General features: G+C 47.0%; 1 protein-coding gene across 3 annotated transcripts in view; it reads left to right on the top strand.

Moving 5' to 3' along the window:
- Positions 1 to 4581: 4581 nt before the first annotated feature.
- Positions 4582 to 17802, top strand: part of MIIP (migration and invasion inhibitory protein) — a 66074-nt gene continuing 52853 nt past the window's right edge. Inside the window, exon 1 of one of the 3 annotated variants that reach the window (XM_078640898.1) lies at positions 4582 to 4691. The gene's annotated coding sequence lies outside the window, so the exon portion shown is untranslated. Of the gene's footprint in view, positions 4764 to 17802 lie in introns of all 3 variants that reach the window. The other 2 variants (XM_078640896.1, XM_078640897.1) reach the window with 2 other exon arrangements.

The following is a 17802-nucleotide window of genomic DNA, read 5'->3' as shown; positions in this document are numbered from 1 at the left end:
TTGTGAAATCTTCTCAATTGCTGCACACCTCACAAACAGGTTTCAGAGACCACATTGCTAGGCGTCACTGAGATGCTACGTCGGCGTTTGGACGATGGTGATACAGTGGCCCTTATATTATTAGATCTAAATGCCGCCTTTGATACGGTGTCTCGCACCGTATTAATAAAATCTCTACAGGCACTGGGCATCTCTGGACCGGCGCTTGGCTGGTTGTCCTCCTTTTTATCGGAGCAAACATTCCAGGTGTTTTCCACGAGGGTCACTTTAAAGTCCTACACATCCCTGTATGGAGTGCCACAGGGCTCAATTTTGAGTCCACTTTTTTTCAACATTTATTTGCAACCCTTAGCAGTGATTGCTGAAGCGGCAGGGCTCGCATTGTTTTCATTCGCCGATGATACTCAAATCATCTTTTCTTTATCGGCTGATAGGAAACAGGGTCCTTCTACTCTGCAATTAGGCTTGCTCGATATTGCATCATGGATGCCACTCAATTTGCTCAAGCTCAACGGGGAAAAGACGGAAGTGCTTATCTTTGAGAAAAATTCTGAACATTGGGGCCCTCAACATTGGCCAGTTGAAATGGGACCTTTACCTACACCATTCTCTCAGGTCCGCAATCTAGGCTTTATTATTGACAACAAATTGTCAATGAAACAACAGGCAGTACAAATTGCAGCCACCTGTTTTACCATCTTAAAATGGTTAAAAAAAAATAATTTGGATGCTCCCTGTTGATACCCAAAGGACGGTAGTCAAGGCACTTGTAACATCTCGCCTGGATTACGGTAAGGTTCTCTTTTTGGGGTCTAACAGAGATGTATTGCGCAAGCTTCAGGTGGTGCAAAATTCTGCAGCCAGATTGCTATGTGGACTTCCCAGAATGTCCAACACGGGAAATGTCCTGAAAGAACTGCATTGGCTTAAGGTAGAACATCGTATAAAATGTAAAGCCCTATGCTATATGTTCAGAATTAAGATCGGTTCTGCTCCTAAATACTTACAAGATCTGGTACGCTCTTACCGTCCCTCGCGCCTGCTTCGCTCCTCTTCAGAAGAGCTCTTTGAAATTCCAAGGATCAGATTGTTGAGAATGGGAGGTCGCTCCTTCTCTCTATTTGGGCCTACTTTGTGAAATTCCTTACCTGATGTGATGCGGAGGGAGAAGCTGTTCCCCAATTTTCGCAAGCAATTACAAACCTGTTTTTTTAATCAACAATGCTAATTCAGATGTTTTTGAGTTTCTGTTATGGCTTGCGCTGGGAAACCCTTGTTGGGTAGCTGTGCGCATTACAAAATAAATTAACATAAATTAGGCGCATCACCCTGCAATGACCCCAGACGAACTGGGAGATCGAACGATTTATGAGAACAATTAACAAGGCCCTTCGCATTGCAGTAGTGGAGCAAAGTGATCCAGAACATCAGCTGCAAAGGTTTCTGCAGGAATACCAGAGCACCCCTCACAGCTCCACGCGGCAAGCACCCTGGGTGTTAATGTTCAACGGAAATCGGCGGGGTGGCCTCCGCACAACACCAGGGTGGACGCCGCCCCCATTTGATGCAGCGATTGCCCTCAGGTGAAGAGGTAAGCACAACACCACTGCCAGCCAAGCCAGGAGAGCGGTGTCCAGGCAGCGGTATCAAGGGTATACTGTCAACATAAGAGACAGGAGGCCAGGGGGAAAGTTCCAGACCCGGTATGAGCCTGGTTACTGGACAGTTGTCGAGGTGAAGGGGACCATGGTGACAGTCGAAAAAGAGGGGGATACCGTGGCCCGCAACATCTCATGGTTCAAACAAGTAGCCAACCCTTCCCAGTACCCAGGTGTCACTGCCCGCCCCTAAGAACTCAGCGCCAACCAAGAAACACCTCGAGAGGCCATGGGCAACGATTCAGAGCCAACGCTGCCAACTGGAAGTCCGGAGGCAACACAAGAACCCCCCCGAAGTCACCCCTGACTCCCAACACCCCGGCCCCTGCACTCAGTGCCAGCTGGGGCCAATCCAGGTATGCGCTGAGAGGCAACCCCCAGCCAAGCACACAGGCGCGGTGTGTCCATTGGGGCGTAGGGGCGTAGCCCCACTAAGCCCCATGGACCTACCGCGTCGTCACTAGAAGCCAAATACAAATATTGTAAAAAATTGCGCTATCTGCCGGCCGGGAAACCGGGAGACGCCCGACTTTCCCGGAGTGCACAGGGGGGGGGGGGGGGGGAGGATGGGCTGCTGCAGCTGCGCAAGTGTATTTTTGGGCACAAACATGCCCGCGCATGCGCAGATCGTTTTCCTGTAAATTCCCCCTTAGAGAGGGGACCAGGGGGCGGGCCGCAGCCCCCGGGGTTACACAGGGGGACTGGGCGAGGAGTCATGGTGCCCCCCCAGCCAATCCTGGCGCTGCATACAGCGCCAGGATTGGCTGGTCAATACATAGCCCGGGTACATGACCCCTGACGGTTAGTGCGGCCGACTTTGGTGCTGGGAAACCAGGTTCGAGCCTCTTATCGAACCATAAAAATGTATACATGACTTACTTTGGTGTTAAATAAATAGATATTTTAAAAAACAAATAAAAATGATGTTCCGACTAAGATGTGAAATTGGTGTCGAATAAATACATGTTTTAAAAACCATTAATATTAATCATGTATCATTGGTGCTGGAGTACAAGGTTCGAGACTGGTATTGAACACTGACAAGCTGTGTGCAAGTTATATGGTCATAAAAATACATGAATGATGGATGCAGGATGGGTGAATGCATGAATGGATGCAGGATGAATGATGGGTGGATGAATGGATGGGTGGATGCATGAATGAATGAATGATGGATGGATGCAGGATGGGTGGGTGGATGGGTGCATGAATGATGGATGCAGGATGCAGGAATGGATGATGGATGGGTGGATGGATGGGTGGGTGGATGGATGGGTGGATGAATGAATGAATGATGGATGCAGGATGGATGGGTGGATGCATGAATGAATGATGGATGCAGGATGGGTGGATGCATGAATGAATGAATGATGGATGCAGGATGGATGGGTGGATGCATGAATGAATGATGGATGCAGACTTGATGGGTGGATGCATGAATGAATGATGGATGCAGGATGGATGGGTGGGTGGATGCATGAATGGATGCAGGATGGATGGGTGAATGGATGGATGGGTGGATGCATGAAAGAATGAATGATGTATGGATGCAGGATGGGTGGGTGGGTGGATGGATGGATGGGTGGATGCATGAATGATGTATAGATGGATGCAAGGTGGTTCGGGCTCGCCCGCTCGCTGCGGTGCAATATGCAAATTAGTTTACGCTTCACCACTTTCAAATGTCACCAGCCGCCCCTGCAAGCACACATATATGAGAGACTTTCCCTGCCAAGTAAGTGAACTGTGAGACTCACGAGAACCAGTCAAGGACTGATTTGAGGTGGGATGTAATGGTTGTCACGCTAGTGGTTTGCTGCCAGCACGCGCTGGAAGACCCCGCCCCTGCGCTCACGCCGGGCGGCGTGGGTGCGCGTATAAATAAAGGTGCTCGGAGCTGTGCTAGCCAGTTCGTGCATAACAGAGACACCGTATGTGCGTGTTGTCAATGCCGCGGCGCCCTGCCGATCGTGCTTGCACCGGGTGGGTGGCCCCCCGAATGTAACACAAAGCAGCTGGATGGCTGCAGTCGTGGGTGCTCGAAAGATACTTAATAAACCCACACAAAGCTTGTAACGGACGTCTTTATTTAATCAGTGTACAACATTCAGCTCAACTTCTCATTATCACTTAACCATTAATAACCACACCTTAATGCCTCCCCAAATGGTTATGTAATTCTTTCATTGAGTCAGCTTAGAACCGCGGGGTCCTGGCGCGCTCAGTTCATACGTCTGTATGCATTACCTCAGTAAAGTAAGATTTGCTTGCTTGGCTAGTGCTTATTTTTGCGGATGATCAGCAACAAGCACAGGCAAAGCCAAAATATCGGCTAATTTCTTGTAAAGGGGAGAGTTATTGGCTTTACTAATGCGTATGTTCTTAGTCAATACGAGTGCAATGGAAAGGCATTAGCAAGCGAACGCCAACATTACGTCATTTCCATGTATATCGTTGAGCTAATTAGCTATTTTGACACCTATAAAATTCTCTGTATGGTGATAGAATTTTGGCAATTCTACGTGTACGCACGAATGTTATGACTGCATAGTCGAAGAGGCTGGTCGCGGTACATACTGCCCTTCGCCAGGTCCAGAAAGCGTCAGTGACTAATACAATCTTGGTAACTTTCCTTAAATTGAATCTAGTACGGAAACTACCAACAGCTCTTTTGTAGGAAGGCCACCGTGGGGTTTAGCTGGTCTGCGACAGTGCAACAGAGTCCCCTTCGCTCTCCTTGGCAGGTCTAGCTGAGTCGGTTTCGTTTCCGCCAGCGTCGTATTTCTTCTGTTCGATTGGCTTTGGGGCGTTAAGCTTAGTTTTCGTCGCAATTTCTAGCCAATACAACGCTCAGAAGCTTGCACAATGGCCACGCCCCCTAACGACCGAATTGTTTACGTGAGGAGACCATAGGCTTCCCTTCCAGTTGTCCGTTACCGCTGTGCATGCCGGGTAAATTAATCCACCAATCAGAGCGCAGACACATGGACGTCTCATTTCAGAACTCTGATAACAGCTGGGGAACAAGTCCAGGTGAGGTGAGTGCAGTTAGGCAGCTGGTGGCACATTGGGAATATGCAGCGTTGGAAGTTGAATATGTTCAAGGTAGATTATAGGATCAACTTACTTCGGTTGCAGGGATCCAGGTCGCGTATAGGGCGTTTTTTCTGGGGGGAGGGCTAAATTGTAGAGTCGTGCAGCTGAAGTTATGTGAGTTGGGGGAGGGGGATTACGATCATGGGGGTGTCTTTGTGACACGTTTTCAGGTTTGAGCAGGAGTCCGGTCATGCAGGGCGTGATCCCTATATTACAACGTTTAAGGACAAGTGCAGCTATGATTGGGGGTTCACAGATTACTGGAGAAATGCATGCATATTATAGGATGGTTCTGTGTGGCATGGGTTTCAATAGTAACTAGTGCATATCCCGGAATCGGGGAACGTGCCCTGAGTGCAATGCAGATACGTTGGTCAAGGACAGGGCTTTAAGTGAGATAAAAAAACTGCTGGGTCTCTCAAATTGGCGTGGCCATTGTAATTAAGGGCCTAGCTTATAATAAACACGTAAGCTAAAAATCTGTGCTTAACATGGTGTGCTGCTCGATTTGTATTTTGCTATTTCTATCATTGCATCCAGATGTATGATACAAGTAACATTATACCTACAACAAGTCAGGACTATGGTTGTTGGGTGCATAAGATAAATAGGCAGCAACTGTGGCTTGTATATAATATTGAAAAAGCTTCAGCTAAAGCCCTGGTGACACCACGACAATGTTGCTGCTCCTGAGTTTCAGAAAGAGAAGGGAAATCCAGAGAAAATGAGTCTCTTTAAAGGATTCCCCTACAACGCTCACGTGGCATGACGTCATGCCGTAACTTTTCCCCTAGTGAGAAGTGAGCCGTGTGAGCATGCCCACATTGATGTGCCTGGTGTCACTGCAGTCCGTAAAACAAGCATTGAAAATGCAATAGGTCTCGCCTTTGATTAAGTTAAAGCCATTTGCTTTGCTAGTGGTATTGTATGGCAAAGCAAATGGCTTTAACGTAATAAAAGGTGAGACCGATTGCATTTTCAGTGCTTGTTGGTGATTGTGATGTTCCTGGAGAACAAACCGCTCGAATGTATTTTTACTAAGCCATTTCCTCTTGCCTACCTGAGTTTGTGTACATCATTTTAAATGTGCATTTCTTTTCCCTTCCGTACATAATACAGGATTATTCATTAGTAATTGAGCAAACGTCCTTTTTCATATGATGTGTTTTCTGCTATACCATTGGAATTGGGTTTCACAGCACGTTGACAGTATGCTTCTTCTGTTTGCAAAGATATATAATGCACAGTATTTGAGATGTAACCAAGACCTTCTTGGGTGTACTTAGAGAGCAGATTCCGCGTTAATCTGTGTATTTTGTCCGTACTAATATTGTAGGAGAATGCTTACCATAATCATTGAAGGCAGGCTTCATGACTATCTTTAAAGTGATTTATACTTATAATAATTTCAGAGCATTTTTAGAGGCAGTCTTTATGATTTTATAATTATTTTACTATTGAATGAGGATGAATTGAATTGACTAACCATTTGCTTTTTGCTTGCTCTAATGATTTCTACATTTTAAATAAACCTTCATGGTTTGTAAATGAATCTTGTCCTGTGTGGATTTCTAGTGTGGATGTTCCTCTGTGGGTTACTTGCAATTCGATATCTAAGGCCATCAAAGTTTGGGAATCGCACTTCCCAATCCGTTCACTGTGCCTTTTTACGGTAAAAAGCTCTGCCAACTATCTGGCACCATAAAGAAGAGGACAGGAAATATATAAATCAGGACAAATGTTGCCTACATCATATCTTCATAATGTGTGCAGTATGTTACTTAGCTAGAACAAATGCTCTATCTAAACTCACAACCTGAAGTATCTGGCCCTTTTACAACTTCTGACTATGTTGTGACTTCACAAATCAAAGCAACATTAAATAGAACTGAATGGCAACTGTCCTGACTATGGTATTTATGTAGTTATGTGCCCCAAAACACTAAACATGTTAAGTGGCTGCTCCAAGTCCTTTGCCCATTGACCAAGCTTGTGTCATTCGCAAGGAGTGTTGATGTAGAAAGACCTTCTGAAAGCGACATTGTGGGTTGGGAGTGTTAATATTCTCAATACATAATAAACTTTAGTCACTCAAAATACAATATTGTTAAAATAATCTTGAGTAATCAGTAACCACTGCACCTGCTGCATCAACCGCAGCTACGCCCGGTACAAATACAGGTTATATTAGGCGCCTCCATAGGAGCCTTTTAAATACATTTAGAACCCAGCCTATGCCTCCTGCGATTTATATTCAACTGTAGTTTCACTTTCTGCAGTTCATTCTGGATGCTTGGTTCACAGTGAACTCTAGAGACAGCAGAAGCTATAATGTTATGTACACTAACACACAGAGCCTGTTGACATACCCTCATACAAAGCACGAGCACACAAACGCCCACACGATCAGCCAGTCCACAACCTACACCCATGCACAAAATTTACAGCCTGGATTTATTTATACGATGCCATGTGCTGTGTGTGTCACTTCCAGAGCATCCTCTCGCTTATAACAAGCATTGGCATAGCCAATAGGTCTCGCTTTTGGGACCTTATAAGTATTTAGTTATGCAGCACAATATCCTTGGTGCACCAACATCCACTGTTGCATGGCTAAACACTTCTAAGGTCCCAAAGGAGAGATCTATTGGCTATGCCAATGCTTTTTTTTGTTGTTGTTTCACTGATGGTGTGGTATGCACAGTTTACCTGGACCAGCATTTTAAGATTAGGACACAAGCAGGTGGTGTGAACAAGCATGGTCCCTGGCTGTCTTATCATAAGGTGCAGGCAGGTGGAATGGAGCTGCAGTTCTAAGTGAGTGTGAAAATCAAAGGTTGGACTATGATAACCCAAATGGTCAAATGGGATGAATTAGGTGAGTAGCCCAGGCAAGTTGTTTCCTTTAAGTGGTGGCTGGTGCAAGACCATTAGGGCGCAGCAAGGCTATCACAGTATAGAAGGGGCTATGGAAAGGGCTTGGTGGGGTGGGAAATGGACTGGGATTGGTTGTCATTTACCAACAGAGGGTGCAGCGATTATAGCAAAAGTAAAGCAATAGATGTTTTTTTCTATTTCTTTACATTTGCTATAATCGCTGCACCCGCGCTTTACTTTTAATGTTAAAAGTAAAGCGCGGGTGTCGCGATTATAGCAAGCGTAAAGAAATAAGGGCCAGATGTAGGTAGGCTTTTACCGACCGGTAAAAGCCTTTTCCTATGTAGGAGGCTATTTTACCGATTCGGTAAATAACGAATCGGTATTTACCGAATCATCATTTACCGATTCGGTATTTACCGAATCGGTAAATGAGATGTAGGAAGCACTGTAAACAGTGCTTCTGGGCTTTGAGAATTCGTTATTTACCACCAACTATTAGTTGGTGGTAAATAAGGAATTCCTATGTAAATACATAAATGTGCATTTACACCTGTGCCATATGACAGACATAAATGCCCTTAGGGCATGTATGTATGCCACATGTGCACACCAGCACTAATCAGGGGTGCAACAGGGTGTCAAAGTGACACCCTGCCACCCTTAGATTTTTCCCAATTTTACTGAATCGGTAATTACTGAATCCTAACGATTCGGTATTTTTTACCGATTAATTACCTACATAGGATTTACCGATTCTAAAATACCGAATCGGTAAAATTCGGTATTTTAGAATCGGTAAAACCTATTTACCTACATCTAGCCCTATATCTTTTGCTATAATCGCGGCACCCATGCTTTACTTTTAACATTAAAAGTGACGAGTGGGTGCTGTGATTATAATGACCCGTGAAAGACAGATGGAGGCTGCTCGTGTGAACGCAAGTGCTAGGCCAGCCAAAGCGTGGGGTAGCAGCACTTTTAAAATCCACCTACAAAATGTCTCGCAGAGCAGCGTATGCGCTGACTCCGCGAGACCTAAAAAGATCGTACCGCTGTGTGAAAGTTCCGTGAATCACAATGGAGCGTGCCAACACGCACACCGTTCCCAGGCAACCCCCTTCCCTGGCTGGCATTTCCAAACTATTTACAGCTGACCTGCCTCGTTCTGTTCGGTCTTCAGTGGGCACGCCAAGAGCCGAAAGAAGGGCCTGCAATTGCAGGTGTGTTTTTCAGCAGCGGTGCGTCCATAGGGGCGTAGGGGCGTAGCCCCACAAGCCCATGGACGACGCTGCTCGGCTGCTGCAAGAGATTATAATAACACACACACTAAAATGTTGTAAAAGTCGTGCGTGCGCCGCTGGGAATCCGGGAAGCACCAGAGAAATCTGGGAGAGGGGCTGGTCTGGACTGCTGCGCAGCTTGAGTGACAGTCCACGTGACGCAATCACTCAGCTGCAGCAGCAGACAGCCAGGCCAGCCAAGGTATCTACAGCGCAAGTAATGCTTGGGGCACAAACTAGCCCGAGCATGCGCATTAAAGGTCCCCCATAGAGAGTGACCAGGGGGGTGCTCGTTTAACCTGGCCGCAGCCCCCGGCTTTACAGAGGCGACACAGGGCGAGCAGTCAGTAAGCCCCCCTAGCCAATCCTGGCTCTGCTTGCAGCGCCAGGATTGGCCGGTCACCGGCGCAGCAGGGCAGGGCCATCCATTATTGGATGCCGCGCCTTGGTGGTGACACACACACTGCATAATGGCCAATCACTGTGTGTGACTTCATATAGTCATGCAGTGATTGGCCATTTTGCGGCACTGCGGAGCTGACGTCAGATCCTCTACTCGCCATCGCCACCAGTCTCGCCTCGTGTGGACCGAGTGTAAGGTACTACTTACTTAAGGTATTTTCATTTAACTACTAATAGTAATGATCAGATGCTCCAAGGTAGTCAACGTCTGTTTTCCCACGGAGCCGGATTGCAATAGTGGCTGGTGAGCGCGAGGACTGCTGGTGTGACTTCAATTAGGGCGCGAGGACTGCTGGTGTCATGGTGTGACTTGAATTAGGGCGGAGGGAGGCTGCAGGACGGGAGTCCCGCTGGCAGGTAAGAGGCGTGGGCTCCGTTAGTGCGAGGTGCGGGCGCTGCACCTGCTGCTCGCTTGCTCATTTACAGGTACCTCTCTTGCTGGACTGCCAATCGGCGGCCTCAGCTGTGGGAAGAGGGACCCCCATCTGTGCAAGCTTCAGCATCCACAGAGTCCAGGCGCCTTCCATAATGACATGGGATATTGGAAGTCGTGCGCCCGCTGAGATGGAGCATCTTGTGTCGGCAAAGGCGACATCAAAGAGCGGAGCTAAAGGGAATATTTAAGTACAGCACATGCAAATGAATGCAGGAAATAGATATAGAAAAGAGGCTACATTTTCCGGTGGAAGAGACTCCTAGGACGAGACGTCGCGATGTGAGGATGGAGTGGTGCGTTTTGTGGGCTCTCAGGAATAACGTTAGCAGATGCTTCGTTACCGGGAAATGTTAGCACTGACGTGGAGCATTTGCCTAAAAGGAGGGGATCGGACAATGCAGTACATGCTCAATAGGTCTGCAGCAGAAATAGGGCAGCAATGCTTGTCGGCCCTTCAGGACTGACGCTGGAGGCCTTGTAGGGTTTGTGTGTCAGGAGGATGCAGACAATGGATCGTCTGAGTGGGCTTGGCACTCCTTAACAGAAGCAACTGCTAACCATGAAAGTGGGCAGAGAATGTTGCTTAATGGCCAGTGCTGCAGACTTCGGAGCTGGGGAACCAGGTTCATATCTCCTCAGTCAGCTCAACATCCTGTGATTCTGGGCAAATCACTTACTCTCTCCTTAAATTAATGTGTCCTTAACTGGTGCTCATGAAAAGCTCCGATGCTAATGATTAAGTGTCATGCTAATGATTAAGTGCTGGTGCTGAGCACTGGAAACCACCAGCTCAAATTAAGCACTGAGTAAATGGGCCCTATTCCGTTGTTCAGGGTCTACGGGTGGGTGGGGAAACCCTCTAGCAATTCCGCAATGAGCCGAGGGTACAGAGGAAAGCGCTTCTTACCTGCGTATAGATTTGCAGTTTGGAATCAGGTGAATCCTAAAGGGAAACCTTTGAACCGGGTGGAAGAGGGCGCCTTAAGCTGATTTCTCCTGGGAAAGTAAAGAGCTAGGACTGGTAATAACCGGTTCTAGCGGTGATTCTCCTTCTGTTGGTCGCACTGTTAGTCCAGCTCACCCATCTGAGTGCTTAACTTGCAGGAGCGACAGAATGTGTAGGTTATAAGTTCCACTTCCATTAAGACATTTTGGTCATGGAGATAGTGTGTGGTGGGTGTGCCGCCGGCTGAAAGAACCCTAATGCATATGTTTCAAGACCAGGTAGTGATATTGATGGTTGGCTAGTGCACGTGGTTGGCAGTGATGTATTACCCGAGTCTCGTATTAGCACCAGTGAGAAGGGTGCCAGGGAGACACGGGTTGCGTGGAAGATTGTCTAAGCAATCTTACTGACCTACTCACTCCACAAACATAATTTTCAGGGTAATGTTGTAGATCTGCAGGTCACTTATCGCCACCATGAGCAGGATTGTGGCTCCCCTGCAATGCTGGGTGCGTGTGAAGACTACGTTTTAATAGGGAGAAATGGAGTGTAGCGCATGTAGCCAGAGCCTGGTGATGAGGGCCAGGTTTAAGGAGGGGGGCCGAAAAGGTTCAAAGGGAGAAGGGTGGAGGAGTAACTCTAAGCAGCATTGCTGGAGTTATATATGGTAACCTCTGCTAGTGAACTACATGACGAGTTGTCAACTCTGGACACCACGACCACATTACACGCACACTAGAGAGCGCCCGATGGATATGTCAACTCAGAAACAGGTGGATGATGTGAAAGGAAAGTACTTTGAAGTTTTGGACCGCCTGCGCTGCCATGACTGCAATACCTATATGGGCAGGGCTTACGTAGGGGAGGGCCGGTCTGGAAGGCTGATGGCCAGGATTATCTGCCAAGATTTATGTGGTTCTCCCATCACTCACTTCACCTCTGGGGCCAGGACACTCATTTATGTGCCAAAAGACATTAACAAGGAGTTTTGTACATATTATGAGCCCATTATTGTAGACCCCAGGCGTTGAAAAGGGTGTCGCTAATGGTGATGTCATGTGTAGCACAGGAGGTATTGGGGGGGCCAGTAAAAGCTCTGGAAGTGCAAGAGGCCCTGAAGGACATGGCCAGAGGTAAGACTCCGGCCCCGCCAGAATACAACTCCACAGGGAGGCCACCCGGCCCGGGTGGCCTCCCTGTGGAGTTGTATTCTGCCTTTGTGGGCACACCGGCTCCAAAATTGGTAACTTTATAGTTATACACTGATTCATTAAGGCTGGGCCTGGTTTGATTACTGGTGTTTGCTTGTCTCTACCACAGTAGTGTATGCCAGCCTGGGAAAGTCTTCAGGAGTTTGCCATGGCTTCCAGAATGCAGCTCTCTCACGGAGGTCAGACAGCCCTAGGCCCCCAGCCCGGTTGTTAAGCACTGAACCATAATATTTCTCACCAGCTGGAATCCCCTGCTTCATTTGATCCCCGCTCTGAGCAGCGAGGGGTGATGTAATTCACTGTGATATATTACTGGGGGAAATGCACCGACACCTGGGTTTCTGGACCCTTTACGATCCGAGGAATGCCATTCAGGAAAGGGAAAAAAACATTTCTCCGATATATGCATTTTTTAAAAGCTGCTCGTGACAGTGAAGGAAAGTGGAACAGGGCCCAAGTGAATACGAGAAATAAATATTGGATAAGAAAAAGGGAAAGGCAAGATCTGCCTCTCAGCACCTGGCTGCTGAACCAGGGGGTTTCTGCGTTTCACTTCTCCTCTTCCACACGATCAGCTGCAAAGTGCGCCAGGCAGGAAGACGACTCGAAATGAGAGCACTGGGCTTTCTTTCTTGTTTTAAATTGTTTATCTGTTCATTTACAGTAATGTAACAATGAATTCAAATGTAAGTTGTGCAAAGTACTAAGAAGGGGCAGGAAGGAAAGCAGTGCCGCACTGAGTACGTAAACTTGTCCTGGCAATGGGCGTCCGCGTTACTTAATTTGTGCTCACTTTTGGAGTACATCTAAGAGGTAAACAAAGATGGACTGTAAAAACTGGCTGCAAGTACTTAGGCCTCAAACAGCCTGACAGCAAGCTCCCTGCAGGAACACAATCTGCATGAGTGTGTGTGTGTGTGTGAGTGTGTGTGTCTGTGTGTGTATGCTAGATCCTTTATTTGCCTTTTCGAAAGAACAGTGGAAAATGTAAATCGCAATGATATATAACCTGTTTGTGCCCATGGCCACTCTGGTGTATTGGCTTTTGAATTTAGTTTGATTCTTGGTGCCTAATAACATGTACAACTTTCTCCCCAATTCCAAAATGCCTCATCATTCGTTGTCATCTTGTCTTGTATTGTGTCCATGTTGTACACAAGCCTGCTCAGCTTTCTGGTTTCTGATGTTTACAGCCTCCTTCTCATGTTTGGCCTCTCTGAGTGAAGTTTCACAAATGACTAGGTCAGCATCTGAGACTTTATATTCGTTGTATCTTTTTCAAAGTTATTTTTTGTTCCTTTCAGGAGAAGGCTGTGCAACTGCTAATGAGAGTTTTGGTTTCTGTTATGTGTGCCTCATTTGAAGCAATATAGGTAGAAAATATTTAGGTCATGCAAATTGGGGCGTGGTTTGCCTTATTTGCTCATTGCTAGGGGGCTTGTCGCTGCTTTCACAGTTTTGCACTCTGGTTACTGTGTCGGATAAACTTGTGCAGACTTACAGAAAGAGTGCAGGGGGGTAGAGAAGGCCCCTGAACCCACTGTAGGTACACAACTGCACTCGTACACTCCAGCCCTGGCCGAAAGCCAGATTTGGGAGACTCGAGGCCCCTCATGACACACTGCAGGGAGCCCCCATCATTTTGGATGAGTGGGTTCATGCTCTCTTCCAACAGGAAGTGTGCTTCTCTTGGGTCATTTATATGCTAAGTTTAGCTGGATCAGGACTCATCTGGTGTGCAAAGGGGCTGCACATTTCTTTCAAACACAAGCGTTCTTTATAGCTTTCAACTGTGTTGGGCCAGAGGATGCTATACTCAGCTTGTAAGTGAGAGCAATGCTCACGCTCCTCCTGTTTTATTGGGCTGCTCAGATTATTGATAAACGTCACCTGTACACACTCTGCAGTGAATGTGCTATGAATAGGCAGTGCTTTGGGTGTGAGTGAAAGAGACTGCTTATTAAAAGTTAATAGGTGGAAAGTTGTTAGAAAAACAGAACTGATGCCAAAGCAGTAAAATCAGGTCATCTTCAATTTAATGTGACTAAAGAGCACACAATGACTGCCACAGTGCCACCATATTTTTGTGGGCCGCTGCTTCCATCTTTCCCTTAGCCTGTAAGACTACACTGCTTCAAAGTTGGCCTTGCTACAATATTTATGGTTTTGCGGTTTTGCTGGTGGGATGTGCTCACTTTTGGGGTACATCTAAGATATAAACAAAGACGGACTGTAAAAACTGGCTGCAAGTACTTAGGCCTCAAACAGCCTGAGAGCAAGCTCCCTGCAGGAACACAATCTGCATGAGTGTGTGTGTGTGTCTGTGTGTGTGTGTCTGTGTGTGTATGCTAGATCCTTTATTTGCCTTTTCGAAAGAATAGGCATGTGTGGTAGCGAACTGGCACCTCATGTAGTGACTGTGGAGAGTGGAATCTATCTAGATATGTGTGTGTGAGCGTGTGTGTATGGGGGGGTGTCTGTGTGAGTGTGTGTGTGGATTGATGTGTGGGTGTGTGTGTGAGTCTGTATGTGAAAGCGTGTCTCTGTGTGTGGGCGTGTGTTTGTAATGTAATAACTGCACTTTCACAACTGCTTTATTAACCTTCCTGCTTTCTCAAATTTGCTTGAAAATGCACGATTTGTCTTCTCTTTTTTCAAAAATTTCCAAACCCCCCTTATGGGCAGAAAGGCACAAAAAACGAGTGGGACAAAGGGCAGAAAGGCACAAAAACAAATGGGACAGAGGGCAGAAGGGCACAAAAACGAGTGGAACAGGGGGCAGAAAGGTACAAAAAACGAGTGGGACAGAGGGCTTTGTAAAGGCTGTCTCCCAACTGCTGTGCAACTTCTTCTACTCTTAGAGCTGAGATTTTTCTTCTTTTTTTTCAAAATTTTCTTGGGGGGGGGGGGGGGGGGGTTATCCCCCCAATCCCCCCTTAAAGGCTTCGGGCTCGCTCGCTACGCTCGCTCGCTACGGTGCTGTATGCAAATTACTTTCTGCCACACCACTTTCAAATGTCACCCACCGCCCCTGGTGTTTTTAAACCATTAAAGCCCCCCTCAGGCACGGCCAAGGTGTCAGAGGCAAATGCTTGTACTTGGCCATCTATCGTTGTTCGTTTATGAAAAGAAAAAGCATAAAGTCAGATCTTATCAGCTGGGCGCATTAACCCATGAATGTTCAGTGCAAAATCTTCCATACTGAAGTTCTTCAGTTTCTGATGGGAGGCCGTGGGACCTGCCTTGAGCCATGTTTGGTCCACTTAGTGTGTTCGCACAACCCTACAGCCAGTACCCCCTCACTACCACCATCATATGGCTTAACGGCCAGAGCGGCCGACTTTGAAGCTGGGGAACCAGGTTCGAGTCTGAGGGAGGTTTAAACATCATGTGATTCTGGCCACATCACCGTGCCTAACAAAAATGAATGTGCCGGTCTGTAATGCAACTGGCGCTCATTTAAAGCGCCCTGATACCTTTGGGTCGAAAATGCGGGTAATATACACAGCAGAGCTGGTTTTAACTCCAAAAAAAGACAGAAGCACAGATTTTTCAATACCAAATTCTGCTTTTTTTAATCCCTCGCATATTACAAACAGAGGCCTCTTCAGTAGACCCCTAGTCGCCCCACCAAGGCCTGTACACCGTCCCCACCAACGCCTGCACGCTGTTCCCTTCTCTCTACCAAGTTGTGTACACAGACAGCGTCTGCTTGCCAGCTCTCTCCATACAGGGGCTTAATTTGACCCTGTGTTTGCCGGTTTTCTCATGACCAAACATTAAAAAAAATGCGGCTAATATATATGGTATGCTATAGGGCATTTGTGCAGCGTGTCACTCTCTCCATACATAGGTTTAATTGCTGCATTCCTTGTTGGTCATGTGCTTTCGCTTCGCTTTTGGTTATCTGCTAATGGAATTTATGGCCTTTCTAGGCTTTGCCGCCCAGGGTTAAACTAGTATCCTGTTACTAATTGATTTCCGCCCATCTTTTCTTTGAAATGCTTGTTGTAATTGAAAGCAGTCCCCAAAGAACCTTTTTCGTCACTGTTTTTGTCCAAGTTTATTAAATAATAATACTCAGCAGAGCCGTGTACCATGTTTTAGAACAGCAGTAATGAAAATTGTTTCCTGAGCACAAAAATCAACTTGAAGAATGCCTGAAACTTCCCTCTCGCAGCTGTTTCAATAGAAGGTACTCGCCGTATGCTATAGGGCAGTTGTGCAACACGCTGCGCTCTCCCTACAGGGTCTTAATTTCACCCAGTGTTTCACGGTACGCTTATGACCAAAACATATTAAAACATAACAAAATACGGCTAATATATATGATATGCTACAGGGCATTTATGCAGCGCGCCACTCTCTCCATATAGGGGTTTAATAGCTGCATCCTCGTGTGATATTAAGCAGCGGCTTCTTGCTGCGCAGTGTTTTGCCTGCTTTTAAGAGATGATGCGTTATATTGGCCAGGGTGATGTAGTAAGCGCTATATAAAACGCAACGTCATGGTGTTATGTAACATTATGTTTCGCAGTCATCACTGTCCCATTCATTCCAGCCCACTGGCTTAGTAACCAGGATGCAGCGTGTGATGTTAAGCACCGGCTTCTTGCTGCGCAGTGTTTCTGGTGCAAATAGTTCTTTTTGAATTGTTTACATTTAAATGTTAGAAAGCTGGCACAGGATTCAACCCTATATCTTATAGAGGGTGCTGGAGACTCCCGGGAAACTCAGTGCTGTGGATGAGTCGCACAGTCAGTCCACGGCTAGTGTTTTTAGGTCTCGTGACCTACAATGCGCGCAAGCGCATTGAGGAGCGAGAATTCAAGTGCTCGAAATCCTCGTCAAACCAAGGGCTTCGTTCCTTGCGGTTTTCTTGAAGTTCACGTGGCCACAGGCACGCGCTTTTGGGCCATAAACTCTGTTCCCCACAGCCTTACATTCATTTCTCCTCCCCCTCCCCAGCCAGCTTCCCCCAGGCCGTAGCAGCACTCCTCCCACACCAGCACCTCCCCTCTCTCTCCCCGCAAACACAGCCTTTACTTTAATTTCTCCTCCCCCCTCCCCAGCCATGCCGAATTCTCCTCCGAATTCTCCTCCCACCTCCCACGGCCGTCCTTTCTGCCCGCACGAGCCTTCTCTTCTCTCTGCTCTCCCCTCAGGCGCCGTGACATACTTCAAAGGCTTATCACTTCACACGGCCGCAGGCCGTGCAACCAGAGCACTTCAGTTGGTGCGCAGCCCCCCTCCCAGCACTGCCTTGTTACTCTCGGCAGCCAACATTCGTTTCATGGTGGAACAAACCTCACTGATAACACTTCACACGGCCGCAGGCCGTGCAACCAGAGCACTTCAGTTGGTGCGCAGCCCCCCTCCCAGCACTGCCTTGTTACTCTCGGCAGCCAACTTTCGTTTCATGGTGGAACAAACCTCACTGATAACTATCGTCTATTGTAGCGAACAACACCAGGTTCAACTTGTGACTTCAGGCGCTACACGCATCTTTGCAGGGTGTGTGCACAACCTAACGCCATTTTTTGTAGCTACCTTTACGAGTATCATTGGGTATTACGACCTTGTCTACGTGCCTTGAAGTAGCATCCTGATGGCTTAAGGCGCTTGCTCACAAGTCCGCACTCGATGCACTCTCTTATCTTCTCCTTCCTGCTACCCAGGCTCCGCATTTCACCCATTGAAATAACTTTAGAGCAGCATAAAAGGGTATACAAACAAAGTAATGTAACTAAACAGAACATATATTCTGAACTAAATGTGGCATATACATGGATAATATATGGAACGTATGTAAGCATAACATACCATATGTAGA

This window comes from Lissotriton helveticus, chromosome 5_1, assembly GCF_964261635.1.
Source record: "Lissotriton helveticus chromosome 5_1, aLisHel1.1, whole genome shotgun sequence".
Classification (NCBI taxonomy): domain Eukaryota; kingdom Metazoa; phylum Chordata; class Amphibia; order Caudata; family Salamandridae; genus Lissotriton; species Lissotriton helveticus.
The sequence above is the reverse complement of the archived record's forward strand: the minus strand, read 5'-3'. Positions and strand labels throughout refer to the sequence as shown.